General features: G+C 29.1%; 1 non-coding gene across 1 annotated transcript; it reads right to left on the bottom strand.

Moving 5' to 3' along the window:
- Nucleotides 1-12879: 12879 nt before the first annotated feature.
- Nucleotides 12880-12952, bottom strand: Trnar-ucg. Its single transcript has one exon. It is a non-coding gene; the product is annotated as a tRNA-Arg (tRNA).
- Nucleotides 12953-22312: the final 9360 nt, after the last annotated feature.

Below are 22312 nucleotides of genomic sequence, written 5' to 3'. Positions count from 1 at the left end.
TAAATACAGTATTAATGATCATTAAACCAATTACATTAAAACAATATGTTTTATTTTATTAACTGGAATGGAATACTGAAGTGAATATATACACCGGGGTATTGTTATTCAAGGTACATGAATTAGATATGTTTATTTTGTTATAGCAAAACAAAGGTAATCAAGTATTTACAAGAAACTGAAAATGCAACCATGGAAGACAATTTTAGAAAACATTTGAAAGTTAAATAAATGAGTTATTTTGTATTGCACAAGACATTTTAGATTGTAAAATATAAATTCACTCGATAAATGAGCCGTATGGCCAGAAAGTATTACAAAAAAAAAAAACATTATAAATACGATATATGAGAGTTATGGTAATGGGTATTATTTATATAGTAATGTTTGGGTTACTTACATCTGAATAAAAATGGTATAATCATACCTACTGGAGGAATATCATATTCTTCAGTGATTATTTCCTCCCGTTTTGTAGTATTAAATTTTACTTCTGCTAGTTCTGCTGTTATGTGTTCAACAAGGAAACTGTAAATTTTTATAGTATTTGTAATGGTTACATAGCTATCATAAACAATTATATGCTAAATAATGTTAAAAAATGTATACAGTGTATACTAAAAATAATACTCCTTAGTATAATATATTTACTATTGTGGAACAACTCTTTCTTTACAATTAGAAATAACAATTAAAAATATACATACCTATACAATGATTTGTAAATTATAAATTAATTAGAATCTGTATTGTCATATAATTCATAATTTATATTCCTTGTGCTCACTCGTGTGATAATAGGTACTCGTATATCACATGATTACACATGACACAGAGGCGGATCTTGAATATTTTGATAAGGGGGAGAGGGGGCATATAAATTATATAATGATCTTTGATTACAATTAATAGTATATACTCTTATTTTTAATCAAAATTCGTAATATATTTAATATAATGTGGATTACATAATATCACACATCAAGATAATAATTTATACTTATAGGCAAGTTATCCATGTATGTAGTCACTAATAAATAAAAATATCTTCATAGATTTTCATACTTTATAATTTTATAGGTCGAATTGAAGTCTTCATTTATGTTTTTTGACAAACATATCTATTCAGTTTAAATTTAAATAATCATTATACTAATAGGTAGTAGGTATCATTCTTATTTATTGTAGGTATTTTTCAATTAAACGATACTTGTAGTAACATAAAAATATTGTCGATAGAAAATTGACAGGGGAGGCATGTGCCCCTGTGCCCCTCCTCTGATTCCGCCACTGATTGGACACATGACATTATCATCATTATTTGGCCAAGCTATGTTATTATTATTTTATTTTCTAATCGTTGAGATAATGGTTATTTATATATGATACAATAAGCTTAAGAATACCTTTGAAAACCACAAAGCTGTTTCATGCTGTTAAGCTTACAAGAGTCAGAACAACATTGAGACGCTAATTGTAAGGAGTCATTTTGAGTTTTCATATTGCCTAAAACAAAAAAAAAATGTTTTATATTATCGCTTTGTTAAAATTATATTATGAATAATAATTTTGGAGCCCTGGTAAAAATTGGTTGTTTCTACATACTTTATACATTAGGTATTTTTCTTAATCACGGTCCTCCGTCACAGTTCATGATAATTTAGTACCTATATATCTGTACTTAGGTCCTCCCGAACACTTACTAACTATATGGTAAAATTATTCACTTACTTTCTTCAACGGCGCATTGTCCGTCAATGCACGCGGTGCACACAGTGGCCAACATATTGATGAAGTCTACTCCGCATACGATTATCTCTGATTCCCAGCCTAATAAATAATATAGGTATTCATTAATCAATAATGTTAAATTTCGCTATCCATAAACACCGATTAAATTGTAGTTTAAAACTATTTGGAAAAAATGAATTGGTTATTTTTTTTGTAAAATTAGTAGAGAAATTAAAAGACATATATATCTATTCAAATACCAAAAGGAAGATGTTTTTTTATAAAGATACAAACGATACAGGAGTTAATATTAAGATACTATAAAATTGTGTTTACGCTAATACATTTTTTCTTACCAATAAACTCCAAAGCCGATGGATCCGGAACAAATGGAGTTACCGGAGGGTTAGCAGTAGGCATGGCGTTGATATTAACAAACAACAGCGTAATATAAAATAACCTTAAATGCATAACAGTTATGAATAAATGAGATAAATATTATTTTATAATTAATAATAAATACGAACTGTACAACATTCCAAACTTATTAAACAACTTAAAATAAAAAAGAATCAGATTAAAATTGTTAAAAAAATAATAATAATGAATTATATTAGTGTGTTATTTTTACGTCTCACTAACATTTAAGTAAATATACACGAGATCTCTAATTAATATATTTTTAATGAGTAATGATTTAAACGTCCGTATAATGATGTATCTTCTACTATCCGACATCTTTACCTCGTAATTAAAAAAAAAATTAACATTATTTACTCAAAATGGTTAACCTCGAATATTCTGTACGTATGTATAAGATAATCCATATTAAATATGTAAAATATTAAATTAATTTAAAATGCAACAAAATTAATATTATTTGTATCAACTACTTACTTAATTGACAATGCCATTGTGGTATGTTGTGGAATAGTGCTAGAAATGGAAACAAAAAATAATTAGATACATTTAACAAAATTCATATAACTACCATTATTTAATTTCGTATTTAACATTTATATTTTTTATTACGACCGGTTTCGAATAAAAAATTCATCATCAGTTAAATACAAAGTCCAAGGGCGTGACCAAGGGGGGTTTCGTGTCCGGTCCCCTCCCATTGAAATTCCTATATACTCAACGGTTTAATAGTAAATAGTATAATAATAGTATATGGTGTATTTTAATTTCCCATTATCTTCAATACACAAAGTTTATAGATTATATAATATACCTATAATCAGTGTTGGGACTTATCTAGATAGATTTTTTGTCATCTTTAATCTTATCTAGATAAATAACGTTGATTTATCTAATTACTTATCTAAGATAACATTTTTACTTATCTAGATAATTATCTGTATTCTTGCCAAGATTTGAGTTATTTTTATTATTGTACGGAGACGAATCCAATAAATCAGAGATCATCAAAATTGGTCCAGCCGTTCTTGAATTATAAATTCTGTAAATAACCTGACTTTCTTTTATACATAAAGATTTTGTATTCATAATCATAATTCGTGTATTATTAATAAGTAATTATTATTTCTTGATATGACATTTTATTTGTATTTTCATGTCGGGAAAATATTTTTGATATTTTTAAACTTAATTTTTTATTTTTCCATGAAAGTTACAAATATCGTAGCTATTTGATTTTAGTATACACATGTAACTCATACTTTGAATAGACATTACTTCACTCTTGGAACCCGTTAAGTTGTCACTACTTATATAATAATAAAAAATCATCAAATTAATATTATATGGAAAGGAAACCAATATTGTTAACTTAAAATAATTTTTTATTTATTCTGTATTCATCCTGATACGTACAGAGCAATTTTCATTTTCTTTTTTTTTTTTTATGTAACTTTTTAGTAATTAACTATCATATTGTAATTATCATATCATATTGTACATTATATATAAATACTGCTTAATGGTACACTAAATTACTACAATAAACATTAAAACCTAGATACCTATAAATAATAATGATTATAATTAAGTCGTCGTAGATATTATTAGAATATGAAATATTGACCAAAAAATAAAAATTTTTGAGAATATCTTTTTTTTTTATCTAGATGAATTTTGACATATTATCTTTCATCTTTTTCTAGATAAATGTTGCATAATCTATTCCTAACACTGCCTATAATGTATAAACCATACTATAGTATATTAACAGTAATTTGTTGGTATTAAGTTAAATTAAAATTATAATTAGAGAACAGGTAAAATAAACATTTTGGACCCCTCCCCATAAAAAATTTCTAGGTACGCTCCTGACAATCAATAAAATCGCGATGGAGTATGAAAAAAAAAAAGAAGGAATAAATTGAAAAAAATTGGTGGTTCTGCATTAAGATAGTTTATTTTAATAGGAGTGCTTATTTAATATCAGTTCTTATTATACATTGATATGTTAAGATATATAAATAGCTTGGTGGTGATCATTTATTATTAACAGGTATATAAAATGTATCTATTGATATGATATTATTTTTAAAATCGGTTTGTACATTTAAAATATTATTAAAATTATTTTTCTTTATTTCATTGTGTATGTGTAACTTTTCTAAAATTGAATTAATATAAATTTTATTTTGGGTATTTAATATTTCTAAGTCTGTATTGATATCAAAATGTACGAATATATTATGGTTATTTTATAAAAAATGTTAAGAAAAATTTAAATTAGGGGCAGTATTTTTTAATTGTATTTTAGAAATGTGTTCTTTATTTTATTTAAAATATTATTTTTTTTGTCTTACCTAATATAATGTATTAAAATTACATTTAAGTTTATAATATACCAGAATTTTCAATAGAAGAGGGATTTTTTGAGAAGTTCTTAGTTCAATAATTTATATGTTTGATCAAATTATTATTAGTCTTAAAAGATATTTTTACAGTATTAGTATTATTATTTAGAATTTTAATGAATTTGTTAGACATATTATTTTAATATTTCATACTACAATAACAGTTAACAACATTATTTAGCGAGTTTTGTTTATATTTATTGAACTTGTCCCAGCCTTAACATTTAGTAGGTATTTAACATTAATGAAACATTAACACCGTCGAGTAACCGACAGCACGCACATTATATCTTTAGGTTATATCAGTGATCAGATGTGGGTGTAAAAGAAGTTTTTGAAAAATGTCAATAGTAAAAACTAAATTAAGAAGCACGACGACACAAAAAAGCCTCAATGTATTATTATTTGTACTTAAAGAACAAAAGTTTATGAGAAATATTGATGTTGCAAGTATGATTGATATTTTAAAAATATTCTTACAAAAATTAGACTTGTGTTCTTATTTATACGTCTTATAATGTTATAAAATATAAATATAATGAGTTTTTCAGTCTTATTATTATTAAACCCAATAGGTATGAACATACTATTTAAAGAATGTTGTTATTCTATACAACTCTTATCATGAATACATGTGTAATCCAGGATTCTAGATGAATAACATTCATGGAGTTAAATTTAAAGGTATTGAAAATACTGTACATTATTAATTGTAAATAGATAATGCAGACTTTTTTTGAAATTATATAAATATTTAATTGGAATCGACCCCCTCACAATTTAAATGGGATATGGAGCTTTTTACACGGTTCATTAATGTGGTACTGGTCATTAACTTGGCTGCCACTGCATATGAAGTCTAGTCATGTCTGTGATTGTATCGTTTTGAAATTTAATATCCAAACAACGAACGGTGTTACCGTTCATTAATTCGTATGTACACGTGGATTTACGAACGATAAAAATCGTGAAGCGTTTAAACCATACAGTAGTTTTATTAATCGCTGAGTCGCTAACTGCTTGTAAAAATAATAAGAGGGGAATTATACAATTATATAATAATTGATAATATTAATAATAATACAATTATTATTCATGATATATTTTTTCCGCATATTTTTGTATTTTTAGTGCATATTTAAGCGCTTATATGAATATTTTTATGAGTATATTACAGTGTTTATAACTATCTTTTTTAGAGCTATAAGTTATGAGCCCTGATTATAACTAATAATTTTTACTACTCAAATAGTTAAATAGTAAAATCATAGTGTTTTATAATTGTGAACCATAAAGGCAAGTTGTTATAGTTTCTTTTGTTTTACCAATATTTTAATTCGTATATGAGCGATTCACATCATATTCTGAATTATATATTAAATGTATTGTTATTTGTGGTGAATTATTATTAGAGCTTGAATTTATATACAATAAAAAATTGTATAATATGCATTTTATTCACCAAGATATGCAAAAATATGCAAAAACAAATTTTTATTATTTAATATAACTTGTTATTATTACATCACATATTAGTTTAAAAGCAGCACTAATAAAATTAATTACTTCTGTATTATCTCACAATATAAGTATTAGATACCTGCATAGGCCAGGCCTTTAAATATTTGAATCCAGGCCAAGCCGGGATTTTTTTAAACGAGACACGGACCACGAACCAGGCTTTTACATTTTCAAATCTATAACCGTCCGAGCCGGGTTTTTTCAGTATGTAAGAAATTTGTACAAATTTTTTAATTTTAGTCATTAAACATTTATTAGGGCCGAGCTGGGCTTTGAAAAATACTTTTAAGACTTAAAACCCGTTTCACAGCCGAACTTTCATACACGGCGTTCTTCAATTTATATTAAATTCATACGTGCTAATCGCAAATACCCATATGGGCCCTCGTCAGTTTGGCGCTTATGAACATAAATAGTGTGATTCGAAAACATCGCGGACGATACGCGCGGCTGTGAAAGAGGCCTTATACGTCAGCTGAAAATCCGTACCGGACCACGTCTAACATTTTTGGCCCGTGCAGACTTCTAATAAGTACGTCGTTAAATGATGTATGGATTATTATATCGGTCGTCAAACCAAAATTAGATTAGATATGTTACTACGATTCGAAAAATAAACGTTAATTAAATGAATACCATTTAAAATTAATAATATTATAAAGACTTAGAAAATTAAGTTTGAATCCAGATAAATCGTGTTTTGATCACAGTCATGCCAGTGATAACGCCTTAAAACGGCAAAAAATTAGTAATTCTTGCAAAAGAAAAACCGTAGGTTGAAAAACCATCAAAAATAATACGAAAAGAAGTATCTAAATATGCTAACGAAGGAGATTTGATTTCACCCGATTTAAAACTCATAGCAAGAAATATTCATAATGCAGGGATGCATTGTTTTCCGAACAAACCAAACATTAAGTTTATTAGACATAAAAACAAATAGAGGTAAGTTATTTTTATATGACAACGATGTGCTAAATGAAATAATTATTTTTTCATGTAATACAATGGAATACAATATTTGTATTGACAATTTTTTTAAAATAATTAGATGTTTTGTACATGGATGGTACTTTTAACTATAGTGATAAATATTACACGCAATTATACACAGTTCATGGCATTAAAAATGGAGTATACATTCCGTCAATGTTTTATTTATTGCCAAATAAAGAAAAAAAGAAATATATTGCATTATTGAAAACAATAAAAATAGCTGAAATAATACCTAAAAAAATTATTTTAGATTTTGAAATAGCAATGCATCAAGCAGTTTTTGAAAATTTTCCGGAAATAGAGGGGTTTGGTTGTCGTTAGTCTCATAGTTAAATATTTCAATTTAGTATTTGTAGGTGAACTACACAAATGTATAATATAATACCATATTATTCTTATCACCTTCATTCTTAAAAAAATATAATTTTTTAATTCAATACTCTATAGACTTAAACGTTTAATAATAAAATAGTAATAAAATAAAACAAACCTTAGTAAATTGTTAAAACCCTTACATTAATATATAAATAAATAAATAAATGCTTAGCCTGGCGTTTTATTTATTTATTTGTATACACATATATATTAATTATTTCTTTATATAAATATATTCTTGATTACAACTATAATTGATACAAAAATTGTAAACAAATTTTAAAATAAACTTACATTTTTTATTGTAGTGGATACTTCTGTAACTAATTAGAAGCGATTAAATTCTTGAAAGGACAACTCAAAGAATGATGATGCCAGCGTTCGAGTGTATACTAAACTAATCCGTACTTGTATATAAGTATCTAGAAGGTTCTTGAACACAAATACTTTGGGTAGGGATAACAAAATGGCGCGATTTCTCCAAAAACGCAGGTGTTCCGGACTTGTTTAGCGTATATTGTCCGAAACACGTCCTGTCCATGGGGGATGCGCACACAAAATAAATTGTTTCGACACAAAATTGTTCAAATATTAAATTTAGTATAAATAAGATGAACTTCTTAGAATACATCAAATATAACATCTTAAGGCAATAAAAATGTGTTACGGGCAACTGAAGTTCGCATACTAGTTTCTTGTACGTATTGCTGTGAAATCAGTGATTTACCTAACTGATAGTATTAATATTGGATACACGTCAATTGATCGTAAACAATTTACCGCGCGACAATTAACCGCAAATTATTGATCGCAAGCCAATTGATCACAATTACAATTTACCGCACGGCAATTGATCGAAAAATACTATTTTCAGGAATAATTTTTAATTTTAATACATATTTAATTTGAATAAATTTGGCACAATTCTTGTTACATGTATAGTTAAATACATATTTTTTCGTCTTAGATTAAGACTCAAATTTCTAGTCTCCATAGAATATTAATTCACAAGCCGCCACTGTTGTTAAAATGTTAAATTTCAAATGTGTATGACTATGGCCGCCTTCATAATGTTATAAATTACAATATAGCACGATCAATAAATACGTAATAATTAGTCTTAGAGACTTCTAGCATTTGCATACTTTTTTTAATTATTGTTAAATATAGCAGAGGGCGAAATAAATTCGTTTCTCAGTGCCATGATATCAGATTTAAAATTTAAATGTGCATATTTTTGCATATTTGATAGATTTTGCATGTTTATGTTTATTTTGCATATTTTGACAAATTTTACAAATTTAAAATTAAAAACTATGGATACATATTTCAAGCTATCGAAAAAAAATATTTTAAGAGGACTTAAGTATAAATAATACTATAAACCTCTATGGACCGTATAATCCGCTAGATATCGACCGGATGTCGATAAAGATAATAGCTGATATAAAATAATAGATTATTTGTTTAGTGTCCATTTCAGTTGATTGTTATCCAGGGCCGTTAGCTAGGGGATGGCGAGAGGTGCCTACGCTCCGGGCGCAATTCCTGGGAGAACGCAAAAATGAAAATCTTGCGTTTAATGCTAAAAATTACAACGGTCAATCTCTTATATTTTGTTTACAAAATCTTTAATAGCCATCATATTATAATCAAAACAATCATCGAAAATAATATTTAATAAGCATAATATTTTCAAATTGAAAATACGTAAAGGCGCATTTTGAAGTTTCGCCCCGGGCGCAATGTTTGGTTGCTACGGCATTGTTATTATTTGTCGTTGTTTTTGCATTTCGCAACCACACAACGTCGAATCATACGTAAAACGTCGTACGCGTATATTTTATAATATTGTGTAATGCCGAAAGTACAACAGTCTACGAGTAGCCGACCACAAAGTTTTGTTTCGGAGTTTAAAGATACCTTTACATCCGATGAACACGTTTTATTTTGTGTACTATGAGGTCATTTTTTTTTTTTTTTTTTTTTAATGCATATAAATGCATATTTTAATGATTTTAGAAGCATATTTTAATGATTTCAAAAGCATATTTGCATGCATATTTGTGTATTTTTTAGAGCTATAAGTCCCTAAGCCAAGTAATAATATTTAAATTACTCGTTACTCGTAATTATTTTCAGCGCAAAGTAACAATACGAAAAAAATTATTATGAAACATGACTTTTGACAACACAAAACCGACTCGCTTGAATTATTTGTTCCGCCACCACGATTAACACTGTAATCTCATTACTTTAAATCAGAGGTTCCCAATCTTTTTTATTCCATTCTTCCCTTGTACATTTTCAAAAGTCTCATGCCCTCTTCCCTTAAATTATAAATAAGATGACCTTTTTTTAGTAAGCCACACAAAGAAAATTTTGCAAAATAACTATATATATTTATATTATAATATTATGTTATACGATTAATGAAATTTTTTTTATCATTATTTTAAAAATAAAATACAAATCAACTTTATAACTAATAAATTTTTAAATACAATTTTATAAATAATAATTAAATATGATGGTAAAATTAATTCTATGTGAAATTTGAATTTGTTTTTTTTTTTTTTTACTAAGTCCATAATCCGTGGGGATATATTTGATAACGTCAACACATATAATTTTCCATATCCAAACGATTTTTTTTGCTTGCCTTTTAATTTGCAAAAGCGTGGAAAAGCCTGACTTACAGAGATACGTCGATACAAATGGGATTAATGCTCGCAGAACAAATAAAATTCTCGTTATATCATCAAAATTATATTCCCCCGTTCAGTATCTAAAGTCCACCACTTTTGGGAACCATTGCTTTAAATGAATATAAAAATATATATATAAGCAAATTTTAATTAAATACTAGTAATAAGCTTATAAAAGGGTACAAGTTTTACAAGTTAGTCAGTTAAATTAATTTTTATGTATCATATATACAAACATTCAATGTGTCTATATCATTAAGTTTAAGGCCTAATATTTAAAATAAAAACGAAGCTGTAAAAAAACTTTTTTATCTCTTCACCCTTATCAAAAATAGTTGTACAAAACTCAAGCTTTCTTTCACAAAACATTTTTTGTTACTCGGTCGAAATTTTGATAGCAATTAATTAAATTACGTCACTCGGCTAAAGTGCATTTTATATAAAAATTACCGGTAAACAGTAAAAACTGGATAGCCCTATCATTCGATAGTTCGTGCTTCGTTTACCGCAAACTGCAGGAACAATATTAATAGTCTACCAAAATCGGATAAATCGTTTTGAAACACTTTGTACTTTAAGTTTACCGTGTTAGACGTTAGGGTGTACGAATGAATAACCGTAATGGTATCATCAATTGTGATCAGCATGGGTGAGGGACCACCTGACTCAGATAAACAACAATCGGCTACCTATCGTTGTTTAGCACGTTTAGGGCCGCGCCGTACTGGAGCAGTTTTGACGCGCAATGAAAACGCACACATGGATCGTGATAGATTAGGGAATTTTTGACGCGCAATACGCCGTTTCACATTCTACAAAGATTCGTACCTGGTACGTAAAAATAAATTATTATATTAAGAAATACTACGAAATTTTAACGTTCAGTAGTATGAATCATTAATGATCGCACTCACATTTTGATATATATATATATATATATATATATATATATATATATATATTTATAAAATGAAACTATTTTAATGCATTTAGATAGGTATCGAATATAAGAAAACACTCATTAATATGAGAATTCAATAAGTAGTTTCACTGCAAAGCAGACGAACAAAACTTTCTCTAATATATTTCGAATACATTAGTTGACTTGATATGTATACCATTATCATAGGAATGTGCATCAAATCTTTATTATCTTGGAAAGAATGTATTACAGTCATCAACAACGACGCATGTGGTTAACTGTTGTAGGCAAACACGTGACTGTTCCGTGTTTTTTTTTTTTTTTTTTTCGTAATCTCGGGTCGAAATCCACATGCGCTAACACCGCCGATATTGTCAGCGGTCATCGGTGGCTCCATTCGATTATTTGTATACACATATGACACTCGTAACCAAGGTCGTATCTGGAGGGGATTCCAGGGTGCCTGGACCCCCTCATCCGAAATTTCTTCAATGTTTTACGAATGTTTAAATACTATATTTTTAATACCAACATAAATATTTTCAGTCAAAAATTACAATTAATCATTGACTGCTTATAATTTTATATCATAATATCATATGAAAATATGATATTAATTTTAATAAAAGAAGATTAAATCTTGTTCTGTATATGTTTAAACAAATATCAAAAGTTAAAATCTAAATTCAATAATATTAAAATGTACATGTTTTGGATTCCTCCCGAAAAAAATGTCTAGATACGGCCTTGCTCGTAACATTATTGTATATTTATTATGTAAGAAGAAAAATCCAAACACTATTTAGTAATAAGTATAATAATATTTTTTGTTATAAGTATACAATAAAATAAATCAAAATTATTTATTTTAATACACAGTGTTGTAGTAGAACACTTATTGTTTGTTCATATGTTTTGATATATCATTATGTCAATATTCATTATGTCAGTATCAAAATAAATGAACTGTTTTTGGCTAATAAATTAATAGCACCTCTATTCTAAATTATCAACCTATTATTTGCGCTTATCGCTCGTCGTTACATCAAACTAATAAAACAAACTTTTGATTATATTTTTATTATTAATATTTACTTTTATAATATAATACTTTTTTCTCAGATATTTTTTTTTGTTCGGGTACTTCTTAGGTACTTTATTTCCGGCGATGCTGGTGGTCGAACGTTTTGACCACGACATAAACGTCCTTTTATGTTACGTCCACCATATCCAGAAAATACAAACTTCTGACAATTAATCGTGTTTAGTATTATTCTTTGTGCCATCGATGTCGAAAACTCCGAGAGTCTTATCGCCAGGTCACTCGCGTATTTGGTCAAAAAATTCAAAAGTCACGATTTTATTGACTTTGGATATACATGATGATGAAATAATAAAGAAAATGTATATTAATTTACATCGAATTCAGATACAGATTATGAAACCATTGAACCAATTCAACGAGTGCAATACGTTGTGCCTGGTAAGAATTTTGACAAGAGGCGTACACTCCACATAAAATATAATTATGTATAAATAAATAGACGGGTCTTCCAAATTAGAACGAATACAAAATTCTGTGATGTTGCACACAATAAAACTAATTTTATAGATCAAATAGACTTTTTATTTAGTATTATATACATATATAATTATTTATTAAACTAGTATAAAAAAAAAATTAGTAACTATATAACTTTGATTGTTGGTAGGGAAAAAATTAAATAATGTCGGTAAAAATAACTATACCTAATATTTATTTTTACAAATAAAAACAAAAATGTATTGTAAACTACGACCGTGACAGGGATCGAACCTGCAATCTTCGGATCCGAAGTCCGACGCCTTATCCATTTGGCCACACGGCCCATGTGTCAGGTTATAAAATATTATATATTTAAGGTAAAGACCACCAAGAGGGAAGCGTACACAATGACGGGAGAACACCCCAATATTTTCACTGGGGGCATGTATTATACGTGCACTATCCACGACGAATACTATTACTCTGCATCCGATGAATATCCGTCGAAAAATATTTCTTATACCACCACTTCATAACTTGTATATCTATTTAAAACATTTTATCAAATTTCCATGATGATATTATATAGAAAGTAAAAATTAAATGTTCATGAAATTATGAGATTTCCTTTCCGTACATACTTGATAAGGCTTAACGATACTAATACCGCTATTCGTAATTTCGTTTCAAAATTGTTTGGTCTTTTCTATATCAGTTTAATAATAGTAATACTATGTATTAAATTATAACCGTTATTAATATATTATATATATTTATATAAAACAATTATTAATTTTGTTTTTAGTAATATTTTCTGGACTCGCCGTTCGTCGCCCACCAAATTATAAAATATAATAATAGTTAAACTTTATTTTGGTTATTTTTTTTCATTATTTGTAAGGGTATTTTTTTTTTTTTTGTACTTTGAAAAGAATGACTCATTATATTAACTAAGCAGTTTTAAGTACACGAACGAACAAAAGTGACGAATGCTCGCGCTTGATCATGTTTGACTCATTGTTCGATCGTGTAGGCGTGTTCGCAAGCATTCGTATCCTTTCGTTCGCCGAATAGGTTTTATTTCGAGCCGCCCATTGTCGGTACACGCTCGGACGAAAACCGAGCGCATTCAAGTCACTGCGTGGATAGTTATTGTTATTTTATGTTGTGCGTCAAACGCTTACGAAAAATATTTTATCATTTGTATAAAATTGTTATTGTTATCTGATATGTAGGTACTTATATTTTATATACCTATTTGGGACGTTTGAAATAATTGCAAATGGGTAAATTTGGTTCGATCCATAATATGCGTCGAACATTTATCCGAATGCTCACGCATGCTCACCCTGTGGGATGCACAAATTGCTCTCGCGTGTACGCGCCTTAAACGTTTAAAGTATGATATAAATATATTATGTAGTTACTTATAGATTAGTAACAGAACTTTGCTTTATTTAACACGTTCAACGACACTCGTGATTTTGGAGGTTCAATCGCGATGCCGCGGCGAAAATATCGTGACGCTTCTACGCGTAGATGGCATTAGAACTACAACTCTTTTGATTTATAAAATGTAATAACACTTTGTTATTAGTATTTACAGGTCTTTAGATTTTTATAAGCCTCTATCTTAATTAAATACATGTACTAATAATACTTACTAGATTTTGATAGGTACGTAATAAATAATAATTAAATTGAAATCAAATAACTCGCCGTTGTTATTATTATTGTTATCGTCCGTCTCGGAAAATAAAATTAACTAAATAAATCGTCCAAACTATTATAAAATTAGTTTTTTCGTATATCGTATACAGGATTTAATCGAATATAGCAGTGGCAACGGGTGTTAAATTTGCACGTTCACTCAAAGTCCGTGCGGTAAAATACTGTATTCATGAATTTTTTTTCTCGAATACCGTACGAACTTGTCACTACGATACGATAAATATCGAATGTATTTTAACGAACTCGTAATAAAGTAGTAATTACCTTTACATTGTGACGTTCACTCGAACAAAATTTTCCAGTATCTAGAATAAGTTTTCAATGTTTTCTCAAAGGCTAGTAGTTGAGTGTTCGACGTGTCATTTGGAAGACGGAAAATGGAAGACGATTTCAATGAATCAATAGAATTTTTTATTTCAATTATTGAAAAACGACCTAATTTGTGGGATAAGTCATTGGACATCAATAAAAATAATTTTTCCAATCTTTTTTCTTTGTTGTGGGCCATTCTCTAAAGAGGATGTACCCAGTTACCAGTATACTCAGTTGCATTATAATACTATTAAAGCATTGATTAATAATTAATAATCATTATACATTGTATAATATATTGTATTTACAATATATTGTATATTTAATCAATGATTAAAGTATTCATAGATATACACAAGGTGGATGTCGGGTGTACCTGGGCATTCCCCGATAATTGTAACCGGGGCTTTACGATTTATTTGTAAGAGTATTTTAATAAGGGTCCGTAATTTGATTCATGTTGCTCAGATTAAGTGTAATTTATTCTAAAATATTTGAATTCATTTTTATGAAATATTACATGAAGTATACGAAAGGCTTTTTTTTTATGTAGGTGTTATTTAATGAATCTATTAAAATATGCTGTGCAATATGATTTTTTTTTTTTGTATCCCTAAATGCACCATATTATTTTCTCTAATGATTATGATGAAAACATTCCTACGTAAATCGTTGACCATTCAGGCGTCTTTAGATGCCTATCCAATCACGTAACTCACATTAAATAGTCGAGACACCCGTGACAGGTACGGGTAGCTACAGATAATGTGTGGCGTCGTAACCTTCGTCTGGTCTAATTATCACGGCAGACGAATATTTAAGTGGAAAAGTGTACCGATATAAAAATATATGTACGATACGGTTTACAAATGGATAGTAGTTTTTGACACTATTATTTTTATATTCGATTAACCCCTGGAAAGAGAATTGATTTGATGCTATTAAAAAAATATATTCAGCTGTTAATTTGACAGCGTCTCCAATGAGTCATGGACATGTACCGAGAATATTCGATGAATATATAATAAAATAAGAAATACATCTAAAAAAAAAAAACTCAAACAATATTTATTTGAACATAGGCAACTTTTTCTAAACTCTGCTTCGCCTGGGATTTTCGATGAACAATCAGTTTACACAACGCAGTAAAAATGTTCAATGTCATCTTTGCTGCGAGTAAAAATGTATGATTATATTATACACACACACACATAGGTGAAACGAGACACTATTATTTGGTCAGGGCAAATAAAAAATATAAAAAGTATTATCACGTAATATTAACTATTATTTATTATAATATAATTATAAAAATAAATGTCAAATGTCTCAATTGTATAGATGTTTTTAATAACAAGATACCTTGTAAATATTACAATCGCTCTCATAATTTCCTTAAAACTTATATAACTTTTAAGGTCATGAAATAGTTCAACGGGTTTGCTGTGCGGTGAAAACGCGTAAGCACTACGCATCGAAAACGCAGAAACGTAGAATAAAACGGTGGCACGCCGTATCGCGCGTCAAAAACGATTTAATCTGTCACGATCCATTGCATGTGTGCGTTTTCATCGCGTGTCAAAACTGCTCCAGTGTAGCGCGGCTCTAAACGTGCTAAACAACGATAGGTAGCCGATTATTGTTTATACAGATGGTCCCTCACCCACGTCGATCACAAGCGATGTACCATAACAGTTGTTCATTCGCACATCCTAACGTCTAACACGGCGAACTCAAAGTACAATATGTTTCAAATGATTTATCCAATTTTAGTAGACTATAAATATTGCTCCTGTAGTTTATGGTAAACGAAACACTAACCATAGAATGATAGGGTTTTCCAGTTATTATTTGTTACCGGTAATTTGTTATAAAATTTACTTTAGCTGTGTGACTTGATTTAAATAAATGGTTGATTAAATATTAAATAATTGAATATTTCAAATAACTCGTAAATCAAGTGATACTCTTTGTCATAGGCGGTACTACGGGAGAAGCAAAGTAGGTAGCTGTCCCCGCTGCTAGTTCTTACTCTCCCTATACATTTCAAATATTGGTTGGTAATCTCTCACATTACATGCTTATTTAGAGACTGCATGGTTGTAAGTAATAATATTATTATCTACAACCGTGGGAACCATTCATATAAATATGCTGACAAGATTTTTTGCGTCAACATTTTCAATATTATTATAATTTATTTTTATCATTGACAAATCATGAACCATTATTATTACTTTATTATTGTCTGTAACACAAACGTTTTTTATATTTTTATACTTTGATTTGAAGTGTGTATTTTATTTAGTGTTCTTGAGTTTTTTGGATAATATTAATTATAATAAAAATTATGAACACAAACCAAAGAAAAAAAATAAAAACTTTATACGAGTTTTTCATACAAGAACCATCATAGGCGGCTCTACGAGGTGTGCCGGGTGTGGCTTGACACACCCTAATGTGAATAATGCGAATAAAAAAATTGAATAATTACAGTTGAGAATATATGTGCATACACAATAATTAAATTATAGTTTTTTTTAAGTAATATTGTAAGTGTTCGAAATAAGTCTGAAATACTCGTAATAATTATTCGTATATTTTACCAATCGTTACTTTACATCATTAACGAAGCCTTTATTTTTAGAATTTAAATCATAACACGGTCTACACGTATGTGTTTATAACCTTCCCTTCATATTTTGAAAAAATAACCAAAAAATGACAGGGTACACTCAAATGTATCACTCTGGGTCCGACTATGAGAACCATCACAGGTAAATTACGGTAAGTTATTATTTTAAAATTTTATAAGATAAAATAATATAAATTTAGGTTTTTGTAAGTGTATTATTCATTTTACAAAATAATCTTATTTGAAATAAGTTAAAATAGTTATCAATAAAATACTTTTTTTATAGTATTGCAAGTTTAAAGATTTAGACAAAATAGTGTTAATATTTTACTTAAAGTATTTCCTGCCCCCCCCCCACCAATAGAGTCTAGTACCGCCTATTCTCTTTGTCTTGCATGACACATATGTGAGTAGGTGTGCAATTCACAGAAGATAAATAACTGCTTCGTACCTTTTCATCTACCTATAATTTACATACTGTTTCTGAAACTGTTAAGATATTATAGGAGACGTCTAGAGCACATTAAAATGATGAGTTAGTAATAGCTTCTCACTACTATGGGTCAGGGACTAATTAATAATTATAAATTATAATCGAACACGTTTGTAATCAACAAATTTGTAAAAATGGAACAATAAAAAATTATTTTTAACAATAACAGATGCTTTGTCGATACATTTCGTGACGATAAATATAAACTAAATATCGAATTAATCTTATACTATCGGGCTTCAAAAAGGTTCAAAATATCATAAAAACCTCTTTACACATACAATCACAGACACACAAACACGTTCTTACACACACAAACTAGACACCCATATTGTAAGAGGATTATTTTTATTCTGTCGGTATCTCTACAGAACCGTAAGAAACTATTCGAAGAGCACGTTTTAGACATGTAATTTATCCCGTAAAAACCGACGGTTGTATTATTGTTATTGCTAACTATTATATTTTTACTACGCAGTATTTTGAACCTTTTTCGAAAATACCTTTTGATTGTGTACAGGTTCAAAAGAAAAAAAATAATAAAATGTTGTATTGTCATGTACGTCGTACGAGATGCACATTATTCTTGCTGTTTATCATGACACGCTGAATCGACAATTTCTTTATATTTCGTCCTTTCCGCCCTTTTTATTTTTTTTTGTGGACCGAACGGCTATGGAATCGGTGGCAACAACGAAGCAGATACGCCCGAGAACAAGGCATTGTATGCCGGCTGGTTAGACAGGCTAGAAAAAGAAAAAAATACTAACACACATCTTCGTGGAATCAATTTGACCCTCGTTTCGCTTAGCGTCAAAATAATATAACAATTTTAAATTATATATTACATTTCACACACATACTATAAAAGTTACATTTTAGCTTTATTTCCTTACCCACACAAACTGCACATCTAAACTCAAATTTTCAGAGTGCTGTCGATACTATTAATTGAATACATTAATTATTTAAATGGCATTCAAATTTATATTTAAAATTAATTATATTATATTATACAATATTTTTTGTGCTAGTTTGCCATGCCCTGGGAAAAATAAATGTTGGGTCTTATAATTTATATTAATAAAATATTTATTTATTTATATTATAAAGTTCAGTTAAATCAGAACCACTGGGAATTAATTATAATTTAAGACGCGGGGCCCTGGGCAACTGCCCCTATTGCCCACCCCCTCGCACGTCCTTGCGGACAATGGCGCAACACCACACAGCTACACCACGATGACGATGACGATCCGTCCCAGGAAAATATGGTCGATAGCCGGCGAAAACCTCGAACGACACACATATTCCGCGTGGCGACCAACGCGAGAAGAATACGTGGAGATAGAAAGTGTATTGCGGGCGAGTGCACGTAAAAGACAGAAACCGCAAAGGCCGAGTTGCAGACCAGTCATTAGAACTATGTCAGAGGGGGGGGAGGGGAGTGTCATGAAAATTATCGTAAGTTCGAGACATTCATGGCCAGTGGCGTGCCGAGATAAAAATGTTTTTGATGCCAATTGCAAAGTCTAGTTTACCACCCGCCCACCCATATTTAAATTCATATTATTATTATACGTATATTATATACATATTATTATCCAACAACCATCCACCTCTTTTTAACTTGATGCCTGGGCGTCATTTATACCTATATACGGCACGCCACTGTTCATGGCACAATGTACAACATGCTATAGCGTGAAAATTCAAACTGTTGTGGTGTTTTAACAGTATGCTTTAATAACATTTTTTAGACTAGAAAAATATTTATATTGAAAGGCGACAATTTGTTTAGTGCTTAAAGCGGCACAATGGTTAAATCCGGCTCCGGTATATACAGTGCCGTAGCAACCGAATATTGCGCCGAGGCGAAACTTCAAAATAAGCCCCTATGTATTTTTAATTTAAAAATATTTCGCTTATTTGATATTTTTTTCAATGATTGCTTTAATTAATGTGAAAGATGTAAAAGATTTTGTAAACAAAACACACGACATTGACCGCTGTAATTTTTAACATTAAATGCAAGATTTTCATTTTTACGTGTGTACCGAGCCTATATTTTTTCTTTTGAACTTATAATTGATTTTGACCGAAAGAGATTTAGAAAAATATTTATAATTGTATGAAAAATAAATATAATAGTAGTAAGCCGTACTTAAAATACATTTATCTTTTTTTTTCCAGGGTACAGCACATGCATAACAGGTGGTCTGTGAATAGTGTTTAGTTTGTGTGTATGAGCGGATAAGATACCTTACAGTGCTTCAAAGGAGGTAATGTAAATTCCGCCCGAAAAAATATGCGGATACAAAAATGAATCTGTTGTTTCCTCCGAAAAAATAAATATTTTTAAACTAAGTGGTCCGTTAATGTACGGTTCTCCAGAGATAAAGGTTCAAAATATCATAAAAACCTTTTTATACATACAATCACAGACACACAAACACGATCACACACACACATTCTAGACACCCATATTGTAAGAGTATTATTATTTTTCTTATGGTTATCTCTACAGAACCGTAAGAAACTATTCAAAGATCACGTTTTAGACATGTACTGTATCTCGTAAAAACCGATGGTTGTATTATTGTTAATGCTTACTATTATATTTTTACTACGCAGTATTTTGAACCTTTTTCGAAAATACCTTTTGATTCTGTACAGGTTCAAAAAAAAAAAATAAATAATATAATATTGTATTGTCATGTACGTCGTACGAGATGCACATTATTCTTGCTGTTTATCGTGATACTCGGAATCGACAATTTCTTTATATTTCGTCCTTTCCGCCCTTTTTTTTTTTTTTTGCGTACCGACTGGCTACGGTATCGGCGACAACAACGAAGCCGATAAGTCCGAGAACAAGGCACTGCGTGACGGCCGATTAGATAGGCTCGAAAAAGAAAAAAAGTAATAACTCACATCTTCGTGGAATCAAATCGATCCTCGTTTCGCTAAGCGTTAAAAGAAACTAACAATTTTATATTTTATATTACATTTCACACGCATACTATAAAAGTTACATTTTAGCTTTATTTCCTTACCCACACAAACTGCACATCTAAACTCAAATTTTCAGAGTCCTGTCGATACTATTGATTGAATACATTAATTATTTAAATGGTATTCAAATTTATATTTGATATTAATTTTATTATATTATATGATAAAAAATCGATTTTTGTTTTGGTTATTTATCCAAATTTTGAGTACATGGCATGTTTGGATATTTGACTTTTCTAATGATGCATTATAAAAATGTGTTTTTATATTTATTAATTGATATGTATTTATATATAAATACCAGCTGAATTACCCGGCTTTGCCCGTGTGTAGTTTTTTGCTTTCTCTAAATGAAATTCTTAAATCATCACATATTGTCTTTTAAAGAAGAAAACAATTTATTTTATTTAATTTAATCAAGTTCTAAGTAGTAGCAGTAACTGAATGATAAATTATAAAAAAAATAATAATAATGATAATATTTCCAAATTATTTTAATGATTTTATACACATAATATTATTAAAAATGATTCTATAATACAATATATATAAAAGAACCGGCCGTTTTTATTTTTATTTTTTGATGACACTATTTAACTTTTTTCACAGAGTTGTGCTTAATACTATTCTGAGTTTCACCACGTCACCTGATTTTTAATTTTTTTCTTATGAGGGGAAGAAGAGGGTGATTTTATTTTTATATTCCGATTTTTTGTAGATATTAACATTTAATTTAACATTTAACATTTTTCCAATTTCCCATCTACCTTTCTTCCGAACAAAAAAATTAAAAATCGGGCGACGTGGTGTGACACTCAAAAATATATTTGGAATAATTCTGTGAAAAAAATTGGAAAAACGTTAAATAGTGTCGTCACAAAATTGGAATATAAAAAATACCTGTTATTTTATACATATAAGGATATGTATATATACATCTATAGAGATCATTCAATTAGGTACATGTCCATATGAAATGTATGTATACAACGCATGCATGTAGGAGCGTAAACTAATAAAATTATAATAATTGTATTTCAATCAATACTAGATTATCGTTAGATATACGTTTACTCAGGGCCGTCTTAGTTAGCGTTTGCGAGACCCTGAGTATAATATACCGTAAGGTCCCTATACTAAAAGGACCACTTGGGTATTTCTCAAAAACATTGATCCCAGAATAATATGACATTCGAGCAACGTGCTTGGTCTGATATAAATTCTTACCATGTATCTTTATCGTATCAATAATAAATGAACAAAATCTATTTTAATAATGTCGTTTTTTCTACTCAATCTTTTTTGATATTTCGATCGATAGCCGTACGTGCAGGGAAACGGTCGATGACCGTCTTTGAAGCGGATGCATGTAAATTCCGCCCAGAATGAACTACAGGTAAAATAAGGGATATGTAATTTCTGTCAAAAAAAAAAAAAAAAAAAAAATAATAATAATAACAATACAGGTAAAGAAACATTCGCTTGAAAAACGTTTTACAAATACTTTAGAAAATTTA

The sequence above is a fragment of the Sipha flava genome, unplaced genomic scaffold, assembly GCF_003268045.1.
Source record: "Sipha flava isolate LNK unplaced genomic scaffold, YSA_version1 170_pilon_pilon, whole genome shotgun sequence".
Taxonomy (NCBI): domain Eukaryota; kingdom Metazoa; phylum Arthropoda; class Insecta; order Hemiptera; family Aphididae; genus Sipha; species Sipha flava.
This window is presented reverse-complemented; position numbering and strand designations above follow the sequence as displayed.